Source organism: Python bivittatus, unplaced genomic scaffold (genome assembly GCF_059951505.1).
Source record: "Python bivittatus isolate LINGU-HERP-01145 unplaced genomic scaffold, Pbiv_v1 ctg000700_np1212, whole genome shotgun sequence".
NCBI classification, from domain to species: Eukaryota; Metazoa; Chordata; class Lepidosauria; order Squamata; family Pythonidae; genus Python; species Python bivittatus.
In genome coordinates, this window is record NW_028277098.1 from 48,027,538 (window position 1) to 48,054,117 (window position 26,580).

General features: G+C 39.9%; 1 protein-coding gene and 1 long non-coding RNA gene across 2 annotated transcripts in view; one reads left to right on the forward strand and one right to left on the reverse strand.

Annotated features, from left to right (window-relative positions):
• LOC148214195 (uncharacterized) overlaps window positions 1-10,038 on the reverse strand; it is a 39,815-nt gene extending 29,777 nt beyond the window's left edge. The window contains exon 1 of the long non-coding RNA XR_015798548.1: window positions 9,702-10,038. This is a non-coding gene — a long non-coding RNA (uncharacterized LOC148214195). The remainder of the gene's footprint in view (window positions 1-9,701) is intronic.
• Window positions 10,039-10,202: 164 nt separating this feature from the next.
• MOB3C (MOB kinase activator 3C) overlaps window positions 10,203-26,580 on the forward strand; it is a 51,175-nt gene continuing 34,797 nt past the window's right edge. The window contains exon 1 of the mRNA XM_088154230.1: window positions 10,203-10,354. The gene's annotated coding sequence lies outside the window, so the exon portion shown is untranslated. The remainder of the gene's footprint in view (window positions 10,355-26,580) is intronic.

The following is a 26,580-nucleotide window of genomic DNA, read 5'->3' on the forward strand; positions in this document are numbered from 1 at the left end:
TTGAGTTGTTAAAATATATATAATATAAACTATTTTGAGAATTCTGTTACAGTGAAGAAGCAAACTACTAAAATAAAAATATTCTTTCTCCTTGGGCCATGCTAGCTAGTTATTCTAGTTATGAAATCTCCAAAAAGCAAGTGGCTAAGAATATATAGCTTGCACTCTACTTAAGATTTAAATTCTTTAAAGCACTGATTTGCATTTGTTTGTTTAACGTTATATTTATCCTGATCAGCTTTAAAATATATTCCTGAGGGACAAAATTTTAGAAAATAAGGGACAGGATCCTCCATTTCTGCTTGCATAATGATTTAGCTGCACTCATGACTTGTTTAAAGTCCGAAGTCAACAGTTTTTCACAGTAGTTATTAGTTAAAGAATAAGGAACTCATCGTCTCAAGCACTTGTTCAGCTTCTATTAGATCAGTGTTGTCCAAACTTGGCCACTTTAAGATGAGTGGACTTCATCTCCCAGAATTCCCCAGCCAGCATGGCTGGCTGGGGAATTCTGGGAGTTGAAGTCCACTCATCTTAAAGTGGCCAAGTTTGGACAACACTGTATTAGATTGTACAAGGTATGTGCTATTTGACTCTGCAAGCAGAATAAAGGCATAGCATGGAAACAGCCACTAGAGGACAGTCTTGCCCATTGCCTATTACTTGTATGAGTGCACACACCATCCCATATTTTATTCTATTACTGTTGGTTTTACTCTGGAAATGTACAAGTGTCAACACCGTAATGAAAAGAGACAGATGCAATGAAGGGTACAGCTTGTAGGTCCTTTCTTTGCAAGACCTGAAAAAGATACAGCCTTGCCTGCCATCTGCCATCACAAGAAACACTGGGGCAATTAATGCCTTTCTACAAAATGATATTTTTGCCCTCTTCTGAGATGTGCCTACTAAGTAACCATGTAGAAAACACACATCTCAGGGCAAGGGAATGGACTTAAAAGTGAGGGGATGATCCATTGTGTAATCACTTTAAACATTGTCATCATCTTTGTCCTATAGCATATTTTCTCTCTTCTTTTAAAAAATGGTGCAGTTACATTCTTTCTGTAATTCATGTAGCTATCTCTATAAATAGATCTTCAGTTGCCCAAGTTAGGAAATAAATTAGCTTTTTCCTTTGGGACATGACAATTACAGGAAAGGAAGAAAGATTGAATGGGGTTTGATCAGCCACAGGAAGAGCAGGAGTCGCAAATAAGACTCCAAATAAAGAAGATAAATGCAGCTCACCCATTTAATCCTTTGGGAGCATTAAGTACACCTCTTGTACTCCACAAAGCATCACATAAATACACATTTACTCTATCCAGCTTAATAGTTTTCATTGTGATCTTGCACTAACTACAGTCGTAAATTCAGCTTTAGAAATTCTGCTCAATTTCCCTTTTCAGGAAAAAAAAAAGTCTCAAAATTGCTCTCATTCATTTGGCATGAGCACATGCTGCCATTTTCCCCTAAGCCTTTTAGCTACCTCTTCTGTTGTATTTAGTAAATGGATATTGTATACTAATTGACCCTACAAGCTACTTGGAACAGGAAATACTTATTATATGAAGTATAATTAGCTGCCCATTACTATTATACTTTGCTAAAAGAAGCAAAATCAATCTAATAATTGGGGGGGGGGATCCAGTGCAGTGTTATTCTTTTTTCTCAGTTATGAAATGTCTTCGTTCAGTGGATTTCACACATACCTGGCTGCTACATCATCCCCCTGCACATTTTCAGAATATTCTCCAGACAATGGAATGACTCTCCGGAACAGGTTTTGGGGAAGGAATCAAAGTCCAGAAGAGGAAAGAACATAAACCTACAGCCACACCACCAGACTCGATGTTGCATTTCATCTATTGTCTCCCAGGTTAAGAAGCACTTCTAGATACTGTACATATTTGCTTTTTTTTTTTTTAAATACATTTTATTCCTGCTATTTTAGCCCTTGAAAACCTGGGCTACTCTTCTCACAATTTTTGCCAGCTTGCTATGCCTTGTGGATTGTATTCAGTGTTACAACCTGCTCAAATGTTAACATTGTGGGGTGCGGCCTTAGGAACCTGTTCATAGCAATTTCCGAGGCTGCTGTTAAACAGTGGTTTACTTTCAGGCACAAACATGGTGCATTTGTTGTTATTTGTCCATGAAAGCTTACATCATAATAATGTCTTTAAGGTGATGCAAAACTCTTAGGTTCACTGGTTCATTCATTTATTTTTTTTCCCTTTGCTGCAACCAAATATATTATGCTGCTTCAAACTTACATTCTTGTATTAATCATTTTTCCCTCTAATAGTGAATTTCATTATGGAAGCAGCAGATCTATCCTACAGCATTGGTGAAATATTTTATTGGTACATGTGTGTAATAATTTGTAATGTCTTTACACAAATCCCCTAAGTGGCATGAAAGTGATTTATGAGCTTCAGGTTGCTTGGAATATTGACTTTTGAAACATAAGGAAAAAGGGGGTGGGATAGAGATGAGCTAATTATCTTCCTCAAGTTTCTAAACCTTTTAGCAAATATTGGGAGAGGTTGAGGGGAAATATACTATCCCCTCTGACCTCTTACCCTTCTCCCACTTTGATTTTGTAAAATTGCACTGTCTCTTTGCACTTTTGTGGTATTGTGTACAGTTGGGTAGACAAGTTGTACTGTCACTAAGAGAACCTATTTGTCCCCAAATAAATCTCGTTCCTTACATAGATGGAATGTTCAATACAGTCTTGGCATATTCTATGGCAGCGGAGTGGCACATTGGCTTGATAACTGCATTTTTTTTCGTAGGCATCCATAGGAAGGAACAACTAGCAGTGCTGAAGTGAGACGGGAAGGAACACACAATTCTTAACTCAGTTGCTGTTTTTCATCAGAAGCTACTCATTGGGTATGTTCACATAACACACCCGTGATTAATTTAGCTGGGTTCACAAGGCACATTGACTTTCAAACTAACTACATACGCTCAAATGGGGTTGGCTAGTTGATGGTTCAGGGTGTTGTACAAATAGAGCGACACTATGCTTTGCTATTCTCTTGTAAAATTCCACAGTGGTATGTGAGATATGCTTGAGTGTCGAGACTTCAGATGGCTGTGGAAGAATTATTTTAAAGGAATCCTTTAAAAACTTGGAAGCCTAATGTGTAATGAACATGCAGCAGGGAAACAGTTGTTGCTGTAACATTGTATATGGCTGCATTGGAGCACTGTAACACTGAATAATTGAGCCCATTAAGGGGGAATTGTTTTCTTCCCTACCAGCCCTCATGAAACATTGACTTCTGCCTCATTGTTTCCCCCTTCTTACTTTTTATGTTCCTGCTTCCAAAAGAAAGAGTGAGTGCGATGGACTGAGGAAAAAAAAAAGTGTTCCTGGCAAACAAACAGGATTTTGGCTTTGGGGTTTTGTAGAAGAAAAAGTTGAATTCTAGCTGGCTCAGATCTGACTGAATACATCCATGACTTCTTGTAGCTGCCAGAAGAAGAACAGTGGCATTCTTCATTAGTGCCTAATTCACTTACAAGATCAGCCCTTTACAAAAATACATCATAATAATCCCAGAATTTACAAAGTCATAGATAATTGAAAAGAAACTGTATAATGCATTTTACGTCTGGGTGTCCCAAAGAATGGAAACTGCCCAACTAGTGCTGCTTTAGAGTCAAGTATTAAATCCAGGTAAACGTTTTTGGACTTTGCTGTCAGATCTTATTTACATTTTATTTCTCCTTGTCCTTGGGTTTACCATTACTATCTTGTTAACAGAATTATGAGTAATACTTCACACAACTTGTTCTAACCTTGCTAAATGTGAGATTAACATAAGCCACTAAGTTTGAATGACTTCCTTATCTTGCTCCTTGAAACTGCATAGTAAATGCTGTGTGCAGAAATCTTATGGACAAAGTTAAGACACAGTTCTGTTTCACTGACCTTCCACCTCTGTACAGGCCAAAGTTATGAGTCTTGCAGAATTATTAGGGGGACTATTGAACAAACAGAGCATGAGTCCAACACTGAAGCTTGATACAACTCAGTTTCATTAAAGAGTTCAGTAATGCTCCCTGCTGATAATTACATATGATCACTCACATTATCAATTACATATGATAATTACATATGATCACTTCACAGAGGAAACCTTCCTTCAAAAGTTGGTGGACTTCTTCAGAGCTTTGGTGGTATACATGTAGCCTCTAAAGTCTTTCTGATATTGGCCAGGAGACTCTCAAGATTTGTTCCACTGGTGCTTATATCAAAATATTTTGAAAACTTTCTTTTGCTTATAGACAACCAGCCATTCTTCTAGAAGTCACTGTGAACCTCTTATCACTGTCCTAGCGGCTCTGAGCCTTCCCATCAGTGTCCAGCTGACTTCATTTTTCCATAGTGCCTTCCTTTGCAACTTTATAACCTCTTACTTTTGCCCATTGCCCTGCAAATTTTCCCACCCATTTTCCATTCATACTCTAGAATGTTTTCATTGCATTTAAGTTGTTCTAGAAATAATGCATAATCCATTAATATAGAGGTTACATTAATAATAAGTGATGCACATCAGCATTTAGATGAATTAGAATAAATCATATAGCTAAAAAAGTACCATATGGTTGATTCTCTACATGAACAGAAATGGTGTCAGGTACTTTTGATGCAGGTTGTTGCTGATCCAACAAATATCTTGGAGATAGTATGACTGGAGCTTTACTGTTGAGGTCCTTCAGTGGGCATGCCCAAGCATATGGTAGAAGCAGAATTGTTTTGATTTCAGAGAAGAAGCAACTCAGTCCCAAGAAACAGACTTCTTGGAATCAGTTCTGCCTCTGACAAATATGCCTCATCAGTAGCACTACAAATCCCCACACTGGGGGAAATACGCGATTGGCTGGATGACAGCTTAAGTGGGGGGAGAAATCAAGTTTTGGAAAGCTGCTGGAGAATATTAATTGGTGAACTCTAATGGGATTCAGAATTAATGCTTGGTAGTGTAAGTATTGTTTGTGAACTGCACTAACATGTATCAATTAAGGATGTCTCACTCAAAAAGAGACCTTTTGGACGGAAGGAACAAATCAGTGGAGAAACAATAAAGTAGGAAAGCAAGAAACCAGTCATTGCCTAAAGACACTAAAATGAGACTTTCCTCCATTCTCCTAAATTGCTTGGCCTGCAGATCAGCAGCTGGAGGTAGTCAGCCTTTACCTATTGCAACACGGGGAATTTTATCTCAGAAGTTTGTGGGTTTCAGTCTCTTGTTTTGGTTGTTTCGTTTTTAATGCTGTGCTTGATTTTTATCTCTTTTTGCCTTGTGTAGATTAAATAAGGGAAATTTGCAGTGGGTTAGTTTGCCTTCTGTTTGAAGAGAAGAGGAACCTTTTTCACTCTACTGTAGTTTTGTCAATCACAGGGAGGGAAGAGGGGCCACATCTTCTGTTTTAGGTTGCCTCCATGATCCCTTGGCTAAAATCAACATCTGCATTTATGACTAATGCTGAACCAAATTCTTCCTTCCAGTTGCCCAAATGTTTTATTCTCCTGCAGAAGAGGCTCTGCTTTTGTACTTCATTCTCAGGGTTTTCACATTTCTGTGGGTGGGGCTAGTTTGCTGGCAAAGGGTGCTGTTGGTTTCTTGTTGTTTTTTTTTTTGCTGTTGTGAGATTCTAGATGCTGTTTTTCTCCCTATTAAATTTCTCTCCATCACTCTGCTCCCTCCCTGGTCATCCTCCTTCCTGATCTGCTTTCCCTTGGAATTTATCTGAAGCAGAGGAAACCAGTGCTGCAAAGCACCGAAGAAGCTGTTTTATAATGAGAGACTACACCCTTATTTCCTTCAACTTTAAAACTCAGGAAGGTAGTATCAGCATGGAAAAAAAAGTTGATCTGTATCTTCTCCCTCTCTCCCTTTGCTGTTTCTCCCCCCCCCCCCCAAATATTAGAATGCCAGGCCTGGAATTCAAAAGCAGAGGTTCTCAAACATTGCAATATTCCAGACCCCTAAATGATGAATTACGTTGCATGATTATCCGATGTTATTGGGGCTAAGGATGGGCAAGAAATAAATATACCGCTTCCCTTTGATAATTAAAGCTTAAGCTCTGTGTTACAGAGGTTGTCAAACTTTGTGGTACTGCAGCTGCCCACTGAGCCTTGCACAGGGAAAGTGAGCAAAGTCCAGAGCAATGGTTGACGGTGCTCCCACTCTCCCCGTGCAAGGCTGAACAAGCTTCTCAAAAAAACATGACCCTATTGATAGATCCTAATTCATAGTCTGAGAACTTTTGTTTAATGTAACAGGTAGCCTGGCCCTTTCCTTTGTTGGAAATGTAAAAAACTGAAGTTTTAGTGACCCATATGATTTGGTCTTGTGAATTACTTGCATCTTTTTGGAATAATGTTTTATATATATACAGTATACTGTATGTGTGTGTGTAGTTTTATGGGGACATCCTTAAATGCTAAAGATGTCAATGTTATGCTAATTATATCCCAAAACTCTGGAATCTGAGAGTCTTTGGAGAGTTATGGTTATACTAGGAATGGAAAGTTACCAAAAGAATTATTTTAAGTAACTGGAAAAGTGACATTATTCCAGATATTAAAAATAGGCTTTTGGAAATGTGTCATTTATCTGTTTTGGAAAAGACCATTTTTTCCACTAATCAGAAAATGAAGCAATATATTTTTCTTTGGTAGATATTTCATGGTATTTTACAACAATAGAGTACTACTACCAAGTTATTCTTTTCTCTATTTGATAATAATACAGTATTATAGTGTATTTTTTAAACCAGCGATCTCTATACAATGTCTAATATATATAAGTGATGTATTTAGATGCTTGTTTTTTAAATATGTTATTCTATTTAGGGTTTTTGGGAAAGGTTATTAGTTGTTTTTCATATTTCCTTGTTTGCTTAACTTTTGTATTTTTGTTTATTTTTTGTAATCTTGTAATAAAATACAATGGGGGGGGAGTAACAGGCAGTATGGCCCTAAGGAAAACACTAGCTTTGTTTTTTTTTAAACCCTCTTTTTCATTTTACAATACAATATCTTCTATTCACTCTACAGTGGGGCAAAAAAGTATTTAGTCAGCCACCAATTGTGCAAGTTCTCCCACTTAAAAAGATGAGAGAGGCCTGTAATTTTTATCATAGGTATACCTCAACTATGAGAGACAAAATGAGAAAAAAAATCCAGAAAATCACATTGTCTGATTTTTAAAGAATTTATTTGCAAATCATGGTGGAAAATAAGTATTTGGTCGCCTACAAACAAGCAAGATGTCTGGCTCTCACAGAGCTGTAACTACTTCTTTAAGAGGCTCCTCTGTCCTCCACTCGTTACCTGTAGTAATGGCACCTGTTTGACCTTGTTATCAGTATGAAAGATACCTGTCCACAACCTCAAACAGTCACACTCCAAACTCCACTATGGCCAAGACCAAAGAGCTGTTGAAGGGCACCAGAAACAAAATTGTAGACCTGCACCAGGCTGGGAAGACTGAATCTGCAATAGGCAAGCAGCTTGGTGTGAAGAAATCAACTGTGGGAGCAAGAATTAGAAAATGGAAGACATATAAGACCACTGATAATCTCCCTTGATCTGGGGCTCCATGCAAGATCTCACCCCGTGGGGTCAAAATGATCACAAGAACGGTGAGCAAAAATCCCAGAACCACATGGGGGGACCTAGTGAATGACCTGCAGAGAGCTGGGACCAAAGTAACAAAGGCTACCATCAGTAACACACTACGCCGCCAGGGACTCAAATCCTGCAGTGCCAAACGTGTCCCCCTGCTTAAGCCAGTACATGTCTGGGCCCAGCTGAAGTTTGCTAGAGAGCATTTGGATGATCCAGAAGAGGATTGGGAGAATGTCATATGGTCAGATGAAACCAAAGTAGAACGTTTTGGTCTAAACTCAACTTGTCGTGTTTGGAGGAGAGAGAATCCTGAGTTGCATCCTAAGAACACCATACCTACTGTGAAGCATGGGGGTGGAAACATCATGCTTTGGGGCTGTTTTTCTGCAAAGGGACCAGGACGACTGATCTGTGTAAAGGAAAGAATGAATGGGGCCATGTATCGTGAGATTTTGGGTGAACACCTCCTTCCATCAGCAAGGGCATTGAAGATGAAACGTGGCTGGGTCTTTCAGCATGACAATGATCCCAAACACACCGCCCGGGCAACGAAGGAGTGGCTTCGTAAGAAGCATTTCAAGGTCCTGGAGTGGCCTAGCCAGTCTCCAGATCTCAACCCCATGGAAAACCTTTGGAGGGAGTTGAAAGTCCGTGTTGCCCAGCGACAGCCCCAAAACATCACTGCTCTAGAGGAGATCTGCATGGAGGAATGGGCCAAAATACCAGCAACGGTGTGTGAAAACCTTGTGAAGACTTACAGAAAACGTTTGACCTCTGTCAACAAAGGATATATAACAAAGTATTGAGGTGAACTTTTGATATTGACCAAATACTTATTTTCCACCATGATTTGCAAATAAATTCTTTAAAAATCAGACAATGTGATTTTCTGGATTTTTCCCCCCATTTTGTCTCTCATAGTTGAGGTGATGATGAAATTACAGGCCTCTCTCATCTTTTTAAGTGGGAGAACTTGCACAATTGGTGGCTGACTAAATACTTTTTTGCCCCACTGTATATGGGTTTCCATCAGTGATCCCTCCTTAAGCATTTAGCTGGGCAAGAGAAGAAAAATTCACTGCATGTCCACATCACATCAAGTAACACATATTACAAGGAGAAGATACAATAGACAAGGGCCAATTCCATCTTCCTTCACAGAGGCAAGTCTCTATACAGTGTAGTAATAATCACATGTGGAACATTTGTGAACCAGGATATGATTTTTCAGAGTAAACCTTTTTTGTTTCCCACAATGGGAAGGCTGTAACTCAGTGGAAGAGCAGGTTTTACAGGAAAACAATCCAATATTCAGTATATAGTATCTCCTTGTAGAGCAGGTAGGGATTCTATCTTAGGATCTGGGTAAATGGCTACCAAATTAGTCAGACTCTAGACCCCACACAATGATACACACTGGTATCCTTCAGATTTAGTAGACAACTCTTATCATCCACAGGTAGCATGGCATGCTACTTGGGGCTGATAGGAGTTGCCCAATTTATCTGCTAAGGATCAGGTTGGGGAACCCTGATGTACACAGTACTTACACATACCTCAAATCTGACTTTTCTTTGTGACAGTTTCTGATGTTTCTATAGTAACAACATATGCATGTATGTAGAACCAGGAAAAGCACTAAGATAATTTTAGGAGGGAGACTTAACAGCAATTCCCATTAAACCCATGTTAAACTCATTGGTGCTTATTTTTGAGTAGATAGGTCTATGACTGCGCAGTGCATTAAAATAGCCTAAATTCACTCAGAACCGTCCATTTTTAAAAGAATTCAGGAATGGGGTCAAGGTTGGCATCACAGTAGTTTCCAAAGCCAACGCTCCAGCAGGGGTACCTTTGCCATTTATCAAGCCATGAGCCACTAATGTCTTTGCTGATCTGTCCTGCCCACGTGTATGTGACGACAGAAGGTCAGCCAAATGAGCAAGGAGCCTCCATCTTCAGCTTGCAAAATCAAGACTTGGCCGTGATTAGCTAATTGTTGTACTTTCTGCCTATTTTCCCACATGCTTTTTCCTACCTGTTCTTGTGCTCTTTAGGCAAACCTCTTCTCTCCCAACATGGCAGAAAAAGTTGGGGGTGTGATCTATCTTATTATCCGGTTTCGTTTGCTTAGTAGAGAAAACTTCCTCCTGGCACTTTGCAGCTGAAAAGCTACCTTCTTATCTGTAACTCATGAAGAGTGGGAAGTGGCGTGGTGCGGCAGAATTTCGGTTTCCTTGCTGATCTTCATAATAATATGGCCTTAAACTTCCTTTTAATCCGGAGCCAAGAAAAACAAAACAAAACAAAAGCTGAGACTGGGTGTTGCGAGTGTTATGTGTGTGTGTGAGAGAGAGCACTTCCCAAGGATCTTTCCTAGTGCTGGGGGTTCTGCACTAGAGTGTAAGAGGCATAGCTGGGGGAGGGTGAAAGAACTGATGTGTTGCAGCAAGGACAGCTGTAGTCCTCTAGACACAATCAGGATATGACATCACCGAGGGGGAGGCCAAAAAAAGAAAGCAGAGTGTATTTAATGAAAAGCCCAGCAAGGATTTTGTAAGTGCAAATACTTTGTGTCCAAGCTTTCAACACACTAGCAGTTCTAGAAGAATTAAAGGAATCTCTTTTGGACATTTTGAGCATTACATACAGAAGGAGCACATTTCCTTTGGATCATCTGTAGAGTTGTGGGTGAGTGCTTTCTGTAAATAGTTGGTTTGACAAAGAACTTTGATCAATGCAGGACAAGCTAACTCCTACAAGGAATCTTTCTCTTGTCTTGATGCTGTTTGTGGCACTTTTGCAGCTTTGTGGTCCAGCTTCAAATCTACACAAGGCTAGATTTCTGAACTAGAAAAGCTGAACTTTTCAGCTCTTAGCAATGCATAAGCTATCTGCTATGGATTTGGACAACTTCTATCTTGGAGTAGGGGAAACTGTAGAAAAGTGACTGGATCGTATTCAAATCTTTCCAAATCTCTGCAGTGCCATGCCCTAATAGAGCCTCCTATGGTCAGATTAGCAAGTTTGAGTGGAGCTGTTTTGGGGAGCACAAAATATTGACAGCATGTTTTTCAGATCTGTTAGGTGCTTCTTGGTTGCCACTTGGCAAAAATGCAAGGGAGCTACAAGCACTGTTTCCAATAAACTTTCTAGACAGACTGAATCATCACAGAACTGAGCAAATTGAAAATGGGCATCTGTATATTTGAGACAGAGAATAGTTGGGCTAGAATAATGCCATGTGTGTTTCTGGGTGTGTAAAGAGAATGTGCAGTTTACAGTTCCCTGGGGAATCACTTGGGGAAATCTTTTAATCTGCTGATATTGTTACAGAGTCTGTCAGCCTAAAGATTTAGAGTGTTTCTAGTCAGGCTTTTATTGTGCAATTCTCCTTATGAGTGGTCCAAGATAGTCAGTGTCATCCTCCATTTTGATCCTCCCATCTTTCCCCTCCCTTTCTTTCAATATTTTCCTTTCTGGAGAAAATCTGTTAAGGTAGAAAAGTTGGAATAGAAGCATAGTCTCTCGGTTGCTAACACTAAGAACTAGTGCTATCAGTACCACCAGGTTGGAACTCTGCTTATTTGGAAGTAAACTTAATTGCTATAATGGGAGTTTCTTCTGAACAGATATGCAGAGACTATTTTGCAAAGGGATTCTTATTCTCTATTGGGGGGAGTGCATTATATGCCTCTGTTCCCCCTACACTTTGCCCCATAATTGGGTAACCATTACAGGTGGCAAAATCAGTCCAGTTGAAGAGAGATATTTCAATTGATACTGTTAGTTTTTCATTTTGATGCTTCTGGAGAAACCAGCATTCCTTCCAACCAGAGTCCACCCATTTCCAAAGGCCTATAGTATATAATCCAAAAACACGCTACTAATCACAGGCAGAGTGAGATGCATGATGCCTATGGAATCACAACCACAATTACACACACACACACACACACACACATACTTAGGTTTAAGGGAGGAAAGTCCTTAATAGTAACAAAACTCACGCTTTATGGAACAAAGTGGTATAAAACTTTTTCATAGGTTTTGAGTGAATCTGACAACACATGTACATCCCCATTATGCAAATCCCTTTTGGGGTAAGCAGTATTAGGCAAAGTGTAGAAAATTTTAAGAAATAGCAGGTCAACAATATTCAAGTAATGAAATAAGAAAAAGGAAATATACATTTGCAAAAACTACTTTATACCAAGACTAGTCATTATACTGTTCCATAGTTTTTTATCTTTGATAACAATCCTGGTTTCTACCATGTCTACATACCACTTCATACACTGTTTTTTGGTCTTTAAACCTCTCGTCTCTCTCTTTTTGAGAACCACATCAGCTCCATCCAACTAGGACTTCTTGATATTATACTTTAAGTTCAACTAGAGCTGAAATGTCAACTAGGATGTGAAATATCAATATCCAAAACAGTACAAGGTTAGTATAAACTTTGGCACAGATTTTGAAGGGAAATCTGATTTTGGGTAACAGAGTTGCTCAGCAAGAGTTCCTCCATTCAGAAAGCTATTAGAATTAAGATTGAGTATATTTTAAGCTGACAGTGATTTCAAGTGATAATTTTCTAAAGGGCATACACTTTAATATTTAATAATGAGGATGCTTAGCTAAAGGAGGGTGATTGAGAAAATTATGTGAGCTATAAAGTTATATGTGCTTAGAGTTCAACTGACTTCCAAATCAGCATGCATTTGATTATGTTCATGAAAGTCTGCACATCAACCTGTGTTTATCTAAAACAGACTGTATAGTCTGACTTTCTGAAACCACATATTTTAGAGTTATATTGCACAGAAAATGGATTAATAGACATTAGGCACAAACATGGATCTTTTTTCTCCTAGAAGTCCTTTTTTTTTTTTCCTTTTCCTCTATGGCTGCTTTTGCACTACCTTGTTTAAAATTAAGTCCTACACAAAGCCCATTAAAAATGGATATGCATTTATTCAAGACCAGCTTCTGACCAAGAAATGTATGCTTCTGAGTCATGGGACCATAACTGCAGGAAGGAGCAATAATTTCCAAAGAGCTGTTCCTTTAGGGTCATTTCACATTACATGGGACACATCTATGATGAACACATTAGATGGTTAGTCATTTCCACAATACTTATTGAGCATATAAAGTTTACTACTCTTGATTTCTTTTCCGCAACCATTCTAATGAGGTATAGCACGGCAGACTGTACATTTTTTATTATCTGTTATAGGCATCTACCAACCTGTTGCACATTGTTATGAAATATATAGCACAATCTTCTGCCTGTCTTTTGTACATTTAATCAAAAATTTAAATTAATTTAATTATATCATTTTTGCTCCTAATAAGAATTTGGCTTGAGACTTTCATCTCCAGGCGCAACTGGATCGTAACTGTTCCTGAGAATGGTCAGTTCATATCTAGGACCTTCATACTTTCTCCACCTGAAAAGATTTCCATGGGTGGAAGCAGTAGGACTGTGCTGCTTAAGTACGCAAGATTCCAGATACAACTGAAAGAGCAGAGACTTCTCCTAAGCAGATATATTCATGCCAAGTGCATGGATCTTGAGGGATAGAGAGCTATGCAGTAGCACAGTGACATAGGTCCACTACTATAACCCTCCTAATTTTTTCACTTGCAGAAAGCATAACAGAGCTGTACTGTCTTTTTTCCCAGTTCAAAGCACACTGCTCAGTCTACAGTGGTCACAAACACTTGGGTCAGGCATTGAGGAACCAAAGTCAGTGTGAAGTAGAACATGTTCACCCAGTATGTAAGGAGGCTGCAGGGCCTTATCACCTGGTCTCAAAGTGCAATGTTGATATGCTAACTGAGCACGCCCTCATTGATGGTTTATTTATTTATTTATTACATTTATATGCTGCCCATCTCCCCCAGAGGGCGAGTGTGCAGCAAGTGTGCCAAATGGCACTGTGTGTCGGCTGGCATAACTGCAAATAGTACCTCAATGCGATGAACATTCTAGACCAGGGGTCCTCAAACTTTTTAAACAGGGGGCCAGTTCACAGTCCCTCAGAATGTTGGGGGGCCGGACTATAGTTTAAGGAGAGGAGGAGAGCCGCCGGACCTGGCATACCTGTCATATAGAATAGTCCGGCTCTGCGATCTCCCTCCTCGGGCATCGCCTGCAGCTCCCGACACAGCCCTGACACTTCCACTTCTGACAGACAGCAGCGGCGGCCAGTCAGGCGGGCGGGCCAGATAAATGACCCTGGCGGGCTGTATCCGGCCTGTGGGCCGTACTTTGAGAACCCCTGTTCTAGACCAACCATAATTCCTTTTCAACCAGAGGTATTCTCCTGCAGACGTTACTATACTTCTACTTTAATCATTGGTATGGTATTGTTAGGTCATATAACTTGTCCTCTACTCATACCAATGATGAAAGCTGTAGTTCAATATTTTGGAGAGGATTAGATTAGGAACTCTCAACCTTCTACACCCAGCGTTTCAATAATAAATAAGCACAACATGCACTGATAGTAATTACAAATATAAGATTAAAAAAAATTCAGTGCTATTAACTCAGTTTAAAACAACTCTCAAACTTTCCTACAACCTTTTGGTTTTTACCAGAAGTCCTATTCTTAAAAAAAAAAAAAAAAAGACCAAATCAAAGTTCTCAGCCCATACTACTCACATTTGTTTGAAGGTAAACTCAAGAAAATATATAATTTTTGTAGCCTGGAATCAATAGTGCAGAGACTCTATTCCATCACCAGCAGTGCTTCTGTTCTTTTCCAGCAACACTCCAGTGGAAGAAGCTAGGGAAAATCTTCCAAACAGATTTTTAAAGGTGTTCAAATGTATTTAGTCCAAGTATGACTAAGTTTGGAGAGTCAGACAATACAGAATTAATGTATTTCTTAATATATTGGATTTCAATATTGCCTTGGGCTTGTGTTGACTTGTGTAATATAGAAACATTGCCTTGGGTTCCAGATTGGCTAGACTTTTAAAACAGTTTGTACTAGCAAAAACAACTTTCTAGTTTTTTTGCCTTTAGTGTTCAATTCTGTCTTGGCTTTTTTTTTTTCAAGACTCAGTTCCTGCCAGGCAAATGTAGTTGGCTTCCTTTCTTCTCCAACCTTTCTTTCTCCCTCTCTCTCTCCCTCTCTCTTTCCCTCTTTCTCTCTCTCTCTCTCTCACTCACACACACACACACACACACACACACACACACACAAGCTAATGACCTCTTCTTTGACAGCCATTTTCTTGGAACAAGCTATGGAATTTTCCACTGTATTTAGTGAGCTGAATAAGTGGTCTCTGGAAAGCAAATGCGTGAAAGCAAATTCTGCATTCAAATTGCAGTATGATCAAAGGGGTAAAAGCTCAGCAAGCCCTTTCAGAAAAAGAACTGTAAATGGATACAATCAACAGACAAAAGATTTCTTTCAGCCTTATGATAAGCTTCCAGGTGGAGGCTGCAAAACGTTAGACAACCACTAGTTAGCAGCAAAAAGTTACAGGTTGTCCAGATTTTTGTAGCCCAGGTCTGGTAGCCCTATGCTTTTTTTTTTGGGTGGCCTTCAAGTCAGTGTTGATTCCTAGCAACTGCCTAGACTAGTCCCTGCAGTTTTCTTGGCAAGGCTTTTTTGGAAGTGGTTTGCCATTGCCTCCTTCCTAGGGCTGAGAGAGAGTGACTGGCTCAAGGTCATCTGGCTTTGTACCTAAAGTGGGACTAGAATTCATGGTCTCCTGGTTTCTAACCTGATGCCTTAACCACTGCACTAAACTGGCTTTATGCCATACATTGTTGTAAGTAAACCAAATTCTGTCCCAGCCCTGATGTTCCTCTAAATCTTCATGATATCTGCCTATATTTACCATAATAGTCAGTTTCAACATTTAATTAATATGTAATTGACAATTCATATTTAATAGCAGAATGGTTATTGATAGTTGATATATAAGAGCCTTCATATCTCTCTAGATCAGTGTTTCTTAACCTTGGCAACTTTAAGTTGTGTGGACTTCAGCTCCCAGAATTCTCCAGCCACTGCTCTAGAGGATTTAACTACTGATCTCAAAGATATTTAGTACTGGAAACTGGGGAATTCTGTTAGTATTTGTTAGTCAACAGTTTATCTAATTTAATGTTTTAATTTGATAGTCAACATTATTTGAGATTAGACTTTTGAGTATCGTCTTCCACTTCATTTATTGTCCTGATTATAAATGTCTTGAATTGTGATATGTAATATTAAACCCTCCAGCCAAGATTTGGTGTTAGCAGCACAGAATGATATGTACAATATGTGTATCTGAAAAATGCTGTTTAATTTCTGTTTTGCTGTTTCTTAATACATATTCATACATTTTCAACCAAGTAATTATGCTTTTTTTTTTTTCAAAATCTAAATCCAAGAAGACTTTCTTTATTCAGGTATAGCTCGAATTCACATCTATTAGCCTTAAAAATGCTTTCAAACAGAGCTTTTCTAATGGATTTAATTGACGTTTTCAGTCTTTCATCTTATACCTCTCTTTTTAATCTCATTTTTTTCTTTTCATGGCAATCATTGTTCAGCCAGAGTTCTTGGAAGGAGAAGCAGAGTTCTCCAAAGGTACAGATGTTTCATACCAGGCTTTGTAGGTAATACCAGCACTTTGCGTTTGGCTTGGAAACCTATTGGTAACTGGTGAAGTGACTTCAAGAAAAATGCTCTCTTGCAAGGGTGTGATGGACCTGCCAGTGGTCAAGCTGCCACATTCTGGACCAGTTGAATCTTCTGGGTTATTTCCAAACATAGAGCATATTATACAGAGAGAGATGAAGAGAAAGAGAGACTATTGGTGTGGAAACCCACACAAGAATAAGTTGCATATACTTATACTAACCATTGGATAAACATCCCAGGGCAAGATCTTTTTTCAGCTGTGTCCCACAACACTGCTTTCACCTTGTCCCCAGCCCATGACTGTGAAAGCTGGGGAGAGGCTAAATAGCATTTTCCCCTTATTCTGATACAGCTCAAGAGTGGCCTTAAAATGTATAATATTGATTACTCATTACTTTGTGACCCATTATCTTGGAGTGAAGCAAATGGGGTTACTGTAGTGACATGGAACAGAGGTATTATAGGTAAGAGAGGGAACAGCAGTGGTACAGTTTTGCCACTATAGTTTTTTGCTGATTCAAGGAGGGATAGAGAGTTGTGGAGAAAATCTCCAGATTGTCATTTTGCAAGGCACAAGAAAGACTTGTGTCTGGAAAGAAATAATTCTTAGGATCTATAACAAACGTTGATTTGCAAGGAACAATTTGAAATCACGATAGATTTTTGTTTTTTAATCTAGTTGGTGATGTTATTTCTTAGTCATTGCTATGAACAGCCACAATAAATTCCTCCCCCACGATCTTGGGGATTTTTAAATAAGATGTGACAGGAATGTCTATAATGTGAAATGAAAACAAAAGTGAGAAACCCACAAAGAACAGAGATTCACAGATGAGGTAATGATACGATACCTCTAGCCATGAGATTCTTGCTTTATTGCTTTCAGAGGAGGAACACTTCTTATGACCTCTTCAGGCATTAGCAGTCAAGTGATACGCTTATCATTGATATGCCTCTATTTATGGAAACTCACTTAAGCTCCCAGTTTTAATTATTCTGTCACATGAGAATTGTTGTAATATGAAAAAAGGATGTTTTTATGAATTCTACCCTAAGTCAATTTACGTGGAATCTAGAAAACTGGGAAATACCATCAAGTCAGCCCTTTCTTTTTAGCAGGGGGTCTGTACATACGTTGTGAACTTACTTCAGTGAATTTCTTAACAAATTTTATAGGGGAAGTGGATATACACAGTAGTGAGAAGAGGATAGCAAAGCAATTGGCAAGAAGGTGGCTTCTTATGTTCACATAAAGGAATTAACATGAAGTAATATGACAGGGATTTAGTGAATAGCAGTTTGCTATGGAAACAGAGGTATTGCTTTCATTCTTGGGAGAGTGATCTGAGTATATATACATATTTAAGTACCAGTTAAGGTCAACAGGGATCATGAGCTGGAAATCACTAGCTTTGCCTCCATAAGCTATGGAAACTCATTTATGTTGTCAGCCTTAATCACTCTGTCACATTAAAGCTATTACTTTATTTCAAGTTTCTGATCCAGAAAAGTTTCTCTAATTTCTAAGGATACAGGTAGTCCTTGTTTAGTGACTGCCTCATTTAGCGACCATTCGCAGTTTCGATGGTGATGAAAAAGTAACTTCGCAACCAATGCGCACATTTACAACCTTTGCAGGTCTGTAAAGCAAAGGAAAGCTGAAGGAAGATCATAAGTACAGTTGTAGTTTCACTTAGCGACCACTTCACTTAACGTCCAAGTTGCTGGTTCCAGTTGTGGTTGCTAAACAAGGACTATTTGTATGTTTAAGGAACTTTTCATAGACCTGCTCTTGTGCTATTGGGACAAAAGTTGTCAGAAATCTCTGTAGGTTGTAAGAAGCTCACATCTGCTGGGGCTTCCAATCCTGTTTACCACAATCTGCAAAGAAGATGAGGGAGGAATGGAATGAGAAGTGTCCAGTCAATTCAAAATGGTTCAGGTACATGCGGGGCCCTCTGCCTCTGCTAGTATCTGCTAATATGATTATTAATATCCTGCACACTTTAAAAAAGCGTGTGTATTAGGGCTGTGCAGAAACCTGGTTTTAAAAAGGAAACTGATTCAGAGAGTGTGTGTGGACATGAAAGTCACACCTGTCAGCAGCTTCTTAATGAAGCTCTTTCTTTTTCTGAACTCACTTGGCAGCAACTGCTTGATCCCAGGAAAATATGTATTTAAGGAGGTGCTGACAGGAGTACTGTGCCTATGCCCACATGTATACTGAATCACTATATATCTTGTCACACAAACATGCAATTAAATACAAGTAGGTTGTATAGCAAATTGTTGTAGGAATGGGGGGTGGAGTGGAAAGAGTGACTTTTGCCCAATTGTTTATCCCATGGAATTTGGTGAGGGCTTAGCAGAGATGGAGAAATCACTGCTGTCTATCTGTTTGACTTTTCCAGCATCAATTTCTGAAGTTTGGAAGTAAATCTGTATCTATGTGTGCACTATGCTTGATGTACTTTGGGAAAAGTAATCATGAAATTCCACACTAAAACTGGAGAGGTGGTGGATGAATGTCTTCTTCTTCACTTGAGTCTGTTTATTTCAATATAGGCATGGCAATGAATACTGTTTTCAGCAAGGAGGGATTACTAGTAGCAACTGAGCTCTGGTCCAATGACATATATAAAGCAGAGGACATATTTGCATATCCTTCCTTTCCTAACTTTGAAAAAGGAAGATATGAATATGAGCAAAACTCCCCCCACCAATTTGTTTGAATCTTTTTTCTGTGTTGGCCACTCTACTCTAACCCATAAAGCATTTGGCATAATGGTGGGATATATATACATACATACACACACACACACACACACACACACACACATACAGATAGGTATATAATTATATCCTGCACAACCTGTATCAGTCCGAGGATATACATAACTTTTGAGCAGATTAGGGCCTGCATTTCTGAAAATGGATAGGTCCAGAACAATAATGTAGATGGGGCTGAAACAAAAGCTACTCCTCCCCCAACCTAAATAAATTAAATATCAGTTAATACATTAGTTTCCCATCTGTCACATTAAAATTACATTTCAATGGCAAATTTTTGTTGGCTCCTGGGGGAGGTTTGGGGTGGGTAGGTGAGGTGTATCCCTTATTTTTATAACTAGGGCTATGTAGGTTTCAGGATAGCTTTGGCATCTCCACCAGCAACCTAAACTGGGACAGAGGAATGGGACCAGAACAGGAAGGGTCATTCATGTTGCACAGCAGAAAAACAATTAAGCCAGCTGCTACTTCCTGCCTCACATCTATGGCCATTAGCCTGTTGTAAGGTTGGCCTGCCTGCTCTGGAGCGTAGTAGAAAGGTTGAGTGAGAACTGAAAGTTGTTTTGTGGAACTGGCAGCCTTCATTTTCCTCACAGTTTCCATCCCAGAGTATACAAAATGTTTGCTTAACGTAACTTTTGTGCTTGACCATAAACTGATAATTCAGTTGGGGAGGGAAATCTACAGAGTGCTATCTTCTACTCATAAGCCTACAGTGTTTTCCTGCTACTTCCGCACAGACCCACAACATTTTGCTAGAAAAAGAGAATAGCTTTAATACTTTTTGACTGGTAATGCTAGGAGCTCTCTCTCCAGCAGGTCTCAGAGAGTCACTTTCTCATGGCCTTAAAAGACAGGGGAAAATTTCCAGCCAAAAAGCAGCTACGATGTCTCTATCTGCCTCCAAATGTCCAGGCAGTAGTTGGCTCCTGGTCAGAATATTCACACAAGCAAGGAAAGCATTCTGAATTGTGGACCTGGATGCCTTGTATGCATCTAGAGTTGTGTCAGATTTGTTGAAAATTATATATATATATATATATATATATATCAGTTAGTGCAAAACCATCCATTTGCTCAGAGGAAGGAGGAAAGCAGGTGGTTTCCAGAAACTCTGCCTCTTCCATCTCATTATGTTGGGCAAAATTGCTTGAAAGAAACCAGTTACCTGCATGGGGGCTGTTAGGAGAGGGAAAGCGTTGCTGCCATTGCTGAGTGCCAGGTCTTTCCCCATTGCTGAGTTGATCGAGCATAGTGACACAGTGGAATGAAATTCATTGCCAATCCCAGGCCTGCTCTACTGTTTGTTTTCAAGTTACTGTAGTCACCTGACTTCCTTCCAAGGAATAAATAAGAAAACCTAACAGATTTTACACACTTTGAAGCTACCAGAGGAAAAGGTCAGAATAAAATACTACTAATTTCCTTACTAGCAACATCTAGCATCATCTAGAGCAGGGCTTCTCAACCTTGGGAACTTTAAGTTTGGCTGAGTGAGGAATTCTGGGAGTTGAAGTCCACATACCTTAAAGTTCCCAAGGTTGAGAAACACTGCTCTAGAGTCATCCAAACATGTTGTAATGACAAAATAACATGAATGAGGAGATGATTTCTGTTACTTCAGTGATGGCTGGTGGTGCTATGAACCCCCTGAAAGTCAGTAGTGAGGAAATGACCCAACAGGTACAGCTAATGACTTAAGCTTAGCTGTACCTGTTAGGTCATTTAGGTTGGCACTGAGGTGTTAGGTCACTTGGTTGGTACTGAGATGAAGGCAATGTCATGGGGACATAGCAGGAAAAAAGATATTGCCAGAGCATGTTTATGCAATGGTTAGGTGCAAATGAGGAAAGACCCTATGGTTGTAACTGTGCTTATGTTATCTTGAAAATCGTGGGAATTTGTGAGTAATTACTCACAAGATTATGCTTAATCCCAAATTACAGATTTGGGGAGCTGGGTGTCACCGAGAATCCCTTGATTGGAGCAATCAGCTGATTCTCAGTTGATTTTATTGTAAATCAAATCAAATATAAATAAATGACACATTTTTATTTATTGTAAATCCTGGAATATATGGTGAAGACTTGAAAATATGAATTGATAGCATAGCCAAGGAAGCAGACATTTGTCATATCCAAAAACTACTGCGGGGTTGAGTACTATGTATGGAAAGGAAATGAATCATAACTGTTGTGTTCTCAGTCTGCTGTGCAGTCAGAGAGATGAGTGTCTTTCTAGCTAAGGAGTCTGGGCTCAGACAACTACTAGGTTACTGCCACACCACGACCTAGGGCATTGCAAATCCATGGAGTGCTTACCTCTGCAGATTCCACTTACATTTGCTTTGCACTCTTCAGGGAGGGAACAGCCTCATTCTTCTCACAGCTCTGTGGAATTTTGCATTTCTTCAAGCATCTTACTTGTAGCTGCTCTGCATTTCCCAAAAGCAGAAAGAAAAGGACAATTAATATAGATCCCTCACTTTCTGTCACATCAAAATGCAATTGCGTGGCAGCTTTTGGAGGGTTACAGAGGTAAAAAAGGACAAAATTAAAAGAAAATTAAAAAAGATTAATATTATTTCATGAACCTCAGCCTCAGTACACCAGAATCCAGACCTAAGGTTTGCACATAGAGGATGACAACCCTCCTTTCTAGAGTTTTCCTTTAATCTATTTCAGGTTCATATAAGCATGTATATGATTGCATGTATATAAACATAGCCAGCAATCTGGTGCATGCTTATGACCAGATAGGCAAAAAGTAAATGGCATCATGTACATACCCTCTTTGCCCCAGGGATGAGATGGACTGCTGTTGGTTGAGGACAAGTCCTTTTAATGGAGCCTCTACCTTGATGTCAGCTTGCTGCCAAAGGCAGATCAAAGAGTTTCAGTAGGAAAATGGTATTTCCCATAGGAAAACACAGTACAACCTCCTTTAAAAAAAAACAAAAACCTTTATTAATTTTCAAGATAGAGTAAAATATAGAAGAGTAGATAAAAGAGAAAGAAAAGAAAAGATTAAAAAAAGAAAGAAAACACAGTACAACCTCCTAAGCAAACATTCTGGTTTGCCTGGAGGAGGATCCAGTTGTTGTTGTTCAGTCGTTAAGTCGTGTCCGACTCTTTGTGACCCCATGAACCATATTGCGCCAGGCCTTCCTGTCCTTCACTGCCTCCCTGAGTTTGCTCAGTTTCATGCTCATTGTTTCAGTGATGCTATCTAACCATCTCATCCTCTGCCGTCGTCTTCTCCTTTTGCCTTCAATCTTTCCCAGCATCAGGGTCTTTTCCAAAGAGTCCTCTCTTCGCATTAGGTGACCAAAGTATCTGAGCTTGAGCTTCATTATCAATCCTTCCAATGAGCAGTCAGGGTTGATTTCCTTTAAGATTGACTGGTTTGACCTCCTAGCAGTCCAGGGGACTCTTAAGAGTCTTCTCCAGCACCACAGTTCAAAGGCATCAATTCTTCGGCGCTCAGCCTTCTTTATGGTCCAGCTCTCCAGCTGCTTGGTTCTTTTCTCCTGCAAGCCTTTGACAATTGCATCCGCATCTTCAGGTGAGGGTAGCAAATTTGCTGGCCTTGTTTGTGAGGTACAACAAAAAGAATGCTGTGGGAGCAACAGTTTTTGAAATGATATCCATCCCTCCTGTCTTGAGGATGGGAGGAAAGCACATCCCAGGAGATGTGGAGAAAAGCCCTAAATCCATTCTGGTTTCCAATTCAGTAGTTTGATCAAAGGACCAAGAAGAGAGAAGTCAGAAATAATCAGCTGCTTTTCAAACCACAGAATAAACCAAGATTTCAGTGCCTAGCCTTTGATGACATAGAAAACTTTAGTATGGTCTGACCATTACTCTTCACCAACTTCTAACTTAAATCTTCTTTGAGGCAGTCTTAACAGCTGAAGATTTCATGCATGTGTGCATGTAGTTTTCTTGGTAGCAATATGAAAATGGTTTGTCGTTGCTTTTCTCCAGCATGCTTTTTTTTTTTTTTGCAACTCCCCCCCCCCCACAACCCCTCCCCATCCTACAGTCCTGATGATTTCCTGGGTCTTCAATTCAAGTAATTACATTGGCCAGGTCTTTTTGAGATCTTCTGGGTCTTGCCCCCAACTTGAAGATATATTTCAACAGGGCTTTTTTGTTTGTTTTGCTTGTTTTTGTGTTTTTTGAGGAAGAGGGAGTAGCTTAACATAAAGTCATTTAAACTGACCAGGAAGTACTTTGAATGACTTGATCAAGTGTATTCCACTTGACACCTACAATACCTGCTGAATATAGGAGAGAGCACTGTTTCTCAACCTTGGTAACTTTAAGATGTGTGGACATGCTGGCTGGGGAATTCTGGGAGTTGAAGTCCACACATCTTAAAGTTGTCAAGGTTGAAAAACACTGGGGTAGACTCACAGGGGAAGTTAACCTGGAATGTGGATTCCTGGAGATTATTCATCTGGCCATGTCAGTCCTTTGTTTGAAGGAAGTATCTGGCAAAGTTATAAAATAAAGACCCTTCCCCCCTCCCCATGGTTGTAGTTTTCCTTATTTGTTATTGCAAGAGAACAGAATATGGTGCAGCATGTAAGCCTTCAAAGGTAATACCTTAGCCAAATTTACATGTATAGTTTGAATTTAATACTCTTAATAATCTCAAAGTGATGTTGGTTAGGCTGCTTGCTTAGTTTTTTAAAAACAAATAAATAAATAAACAGCTGACACTGTTGCAGAAAGGGGAGGAGACCCAAATTTGAAATGTGGCTTTGCCCCCCCCCCCGCCCAAGTGCTGCTGTTGTTGAAATCTTATCATCCCACACCCACTATTCACAAGGGGAGGAATGTGTATTGTCTTGAATGTGCTCTGTGCCTGAAGGGTAGTGGAATCACGCCTCATCATAGTGAATTCACTGACTGGCTGTCGTATGTAAGCAACGTGTCACCAGCAGGATTGCCAGTGTTTCCAGAGACACTATGGAGTGCGCCCATGATTCTGATATCATTCTGATAATTACTGCCAATGTGTGTTTTCCTCTTTATCTTTGATTCATTTTAATAAATGTGTTAGGGTGTTTTCATTTAATTGTTTATTTAACAGGTGTTTTAAAAACTTCTGTTATTTTCATCTGCCTTGAAGATCCTTTCAGGGACTAATAATTGGGATGTTCTAAAAATAAACTGCCTGATGTAGTCCTGGCTGCAGTGGAAGTGTTTCCTACTAGCTTTATGCACAGCTTGTAGCCTAAACATTCAGAAATAATTTCTCCCCAGAAAGTCGATTTAAATAAAGGGTATAATAATGGAGCAACAGCCCTATGCAGGAAATAACCAAATAATAGAACTTTGCTCTAACATGCAGAAATGTCAGATTCAGCAAAGTCTGAAAAGCACTACTTCCTCATGATTCCCCTTGCTTCCTCTTGCTACAACCAGATTTAGTTAGGAGTAGCAATGCAATGTAATGACCCTATGAAGTGGTAAACTGAGCTCCAATATAGGTTCAGGGGTTGGCTGATTTCTCTCTCTCTCTCTCTCTCATATCTGTCTATCTATCTATCTGTCTGTCTGTCTGTCTGTCTGTCATTCAACTCCTGAACCTATATTGCAGCTCATTTTAATAAAAATAACAATTTATTAAAGTTGTACGCCACCTGATTCTCAATGACTCTGGGCAGTTTACAACAATCAAACAAAGAAATTACAATAAAATTAATAAAACCACTTCATAGGTATACCAATGAGCGTGTTTGTGTGTGTGTGTGTGTGTGTGAAATATATATATATATATATATATATATATATATATATATATAAAGCTATTATGACAAAATGTCACACTTGCCAATTTATTCTCAGCCTCAATTCTGGCAAATTCTAATGCTAATGCTAATAATATCATCTGCCCTGTGACAGGTTAGAGGAGGCCTGTGTTATAGTTCAGTGTGTCTAGTGATTCATTTCACTTTGTAGCAGCAATTTGTAGACCTTTCCCAGTGTGATTACAAAGGATATAGCACTTTCAAGACTTCAAAACCAAATACATGTAGAAGAAAAAATCCCACTGCAGCTATCTGGCTTTCTGGGAGGAAGAGTGACATAACAATAATTGAAAACTGGGAGGTAAATGGGTTTCATATATAAAAACTAAAGTCTCTTTCAAGTCGAGTGTGGCTCCTAGTGACTTTCATGGACACACCCAAACTATTTTCTTGACACAGTATGGAATGTTGGAAAATTTACCTTGGGTAATTTCCAGTTAGGTTTGCCCCCACCACACTCCCAGCCAATTCCAATATCCATTTGTCAGAAAACGACAGATATGGGTTCGGTTGTCCAGTAGACAGAAGTTTTTATTGGGCACGTTTGCAAAGGTGGGTCCCTCCCGCAGCAATGGAGGAACCCCGAAGCAAGGTCTGACGGGTTTTTATACCCCCTATCTGTCCTCCCCCTCCTACGAGGGCTTGGCTCACAATCTCACCTTTTTTACCGCCCCGGAGCGCCGCTAATTAACCGCAAAACCGCAGACATTCCACTTTCCGAATCCAATCAGCGCAATACACATTCCAATCCCCACTTGACCCGACAGCCGCCCCCTGCCGTTTCTCTTCACTCTGGTGCGAACGTGCCTTTTGCCTGCAGTCTTTCCTCCCTCCTGCCGGCCCCCCCAAGGCTGCCCCATGGTGCACAGCACTCTCCCCTAGCAAACATGGTTCGTTTGAGGCCCTCACTTCTCCCTGCCTTCTCACAATCCCCCCTTTTTCTTTTCCCGCCTCTGTTGGGCCTCAAACCTGGCTAACAGGATTGCTCCCTCGTCCCGGACCCGGGGCTTCACACACTGGGACAATTCCCACAAGCAGGGAGGCATTGCATTAAGCAACATACTAGGACCAGTAAGGCAATGAAGCCAATAGCTAGCACAGAAAGTTGTTTTAACCAAGCAAAGTTAGGTAACCAACTAGTGAGCCACGACCAATTCCATCCCTCTGGATCCTCGGATATGCGAGAGGCTAAGGTCTTCAACTTGGCTAGTTTTGCTTCAATAAAATTCTCATTGTTGGTTAGGTTAAAGCAACAAAGACCTTGAAAAGATTCACAGCCTTGTCCTGCCCTTAATAGGAGATAGTCTATAGCTATCCGATTTTGAATGACCGCCCTCCTGATCTCAGTGACTTCTTCAGTGAGGGCTGCAATGAGAGAGGATGTAAGGTTGACACTTTTAGCCAGGAGGCAGGCCACCTTCCTTAGGTCCAGGTAAGCTCTTCCGCTTAGTGCAGGAACCCCTACTAAGGAGAGAGCCAGAGCCATGGCTTCTGTTTCGGACAAGAGTGTCACATCACTCTCACAATCAGATGGCAGCTCCCTTTTTCTTTTTTCTTTTGATGGGTGCGCTTGCATTGGAGGCAGGGCATATAGAGAGGTCAGGCGCCCTATGGCACAAGGGCCCCCTGAACTATAGGCTGGAACA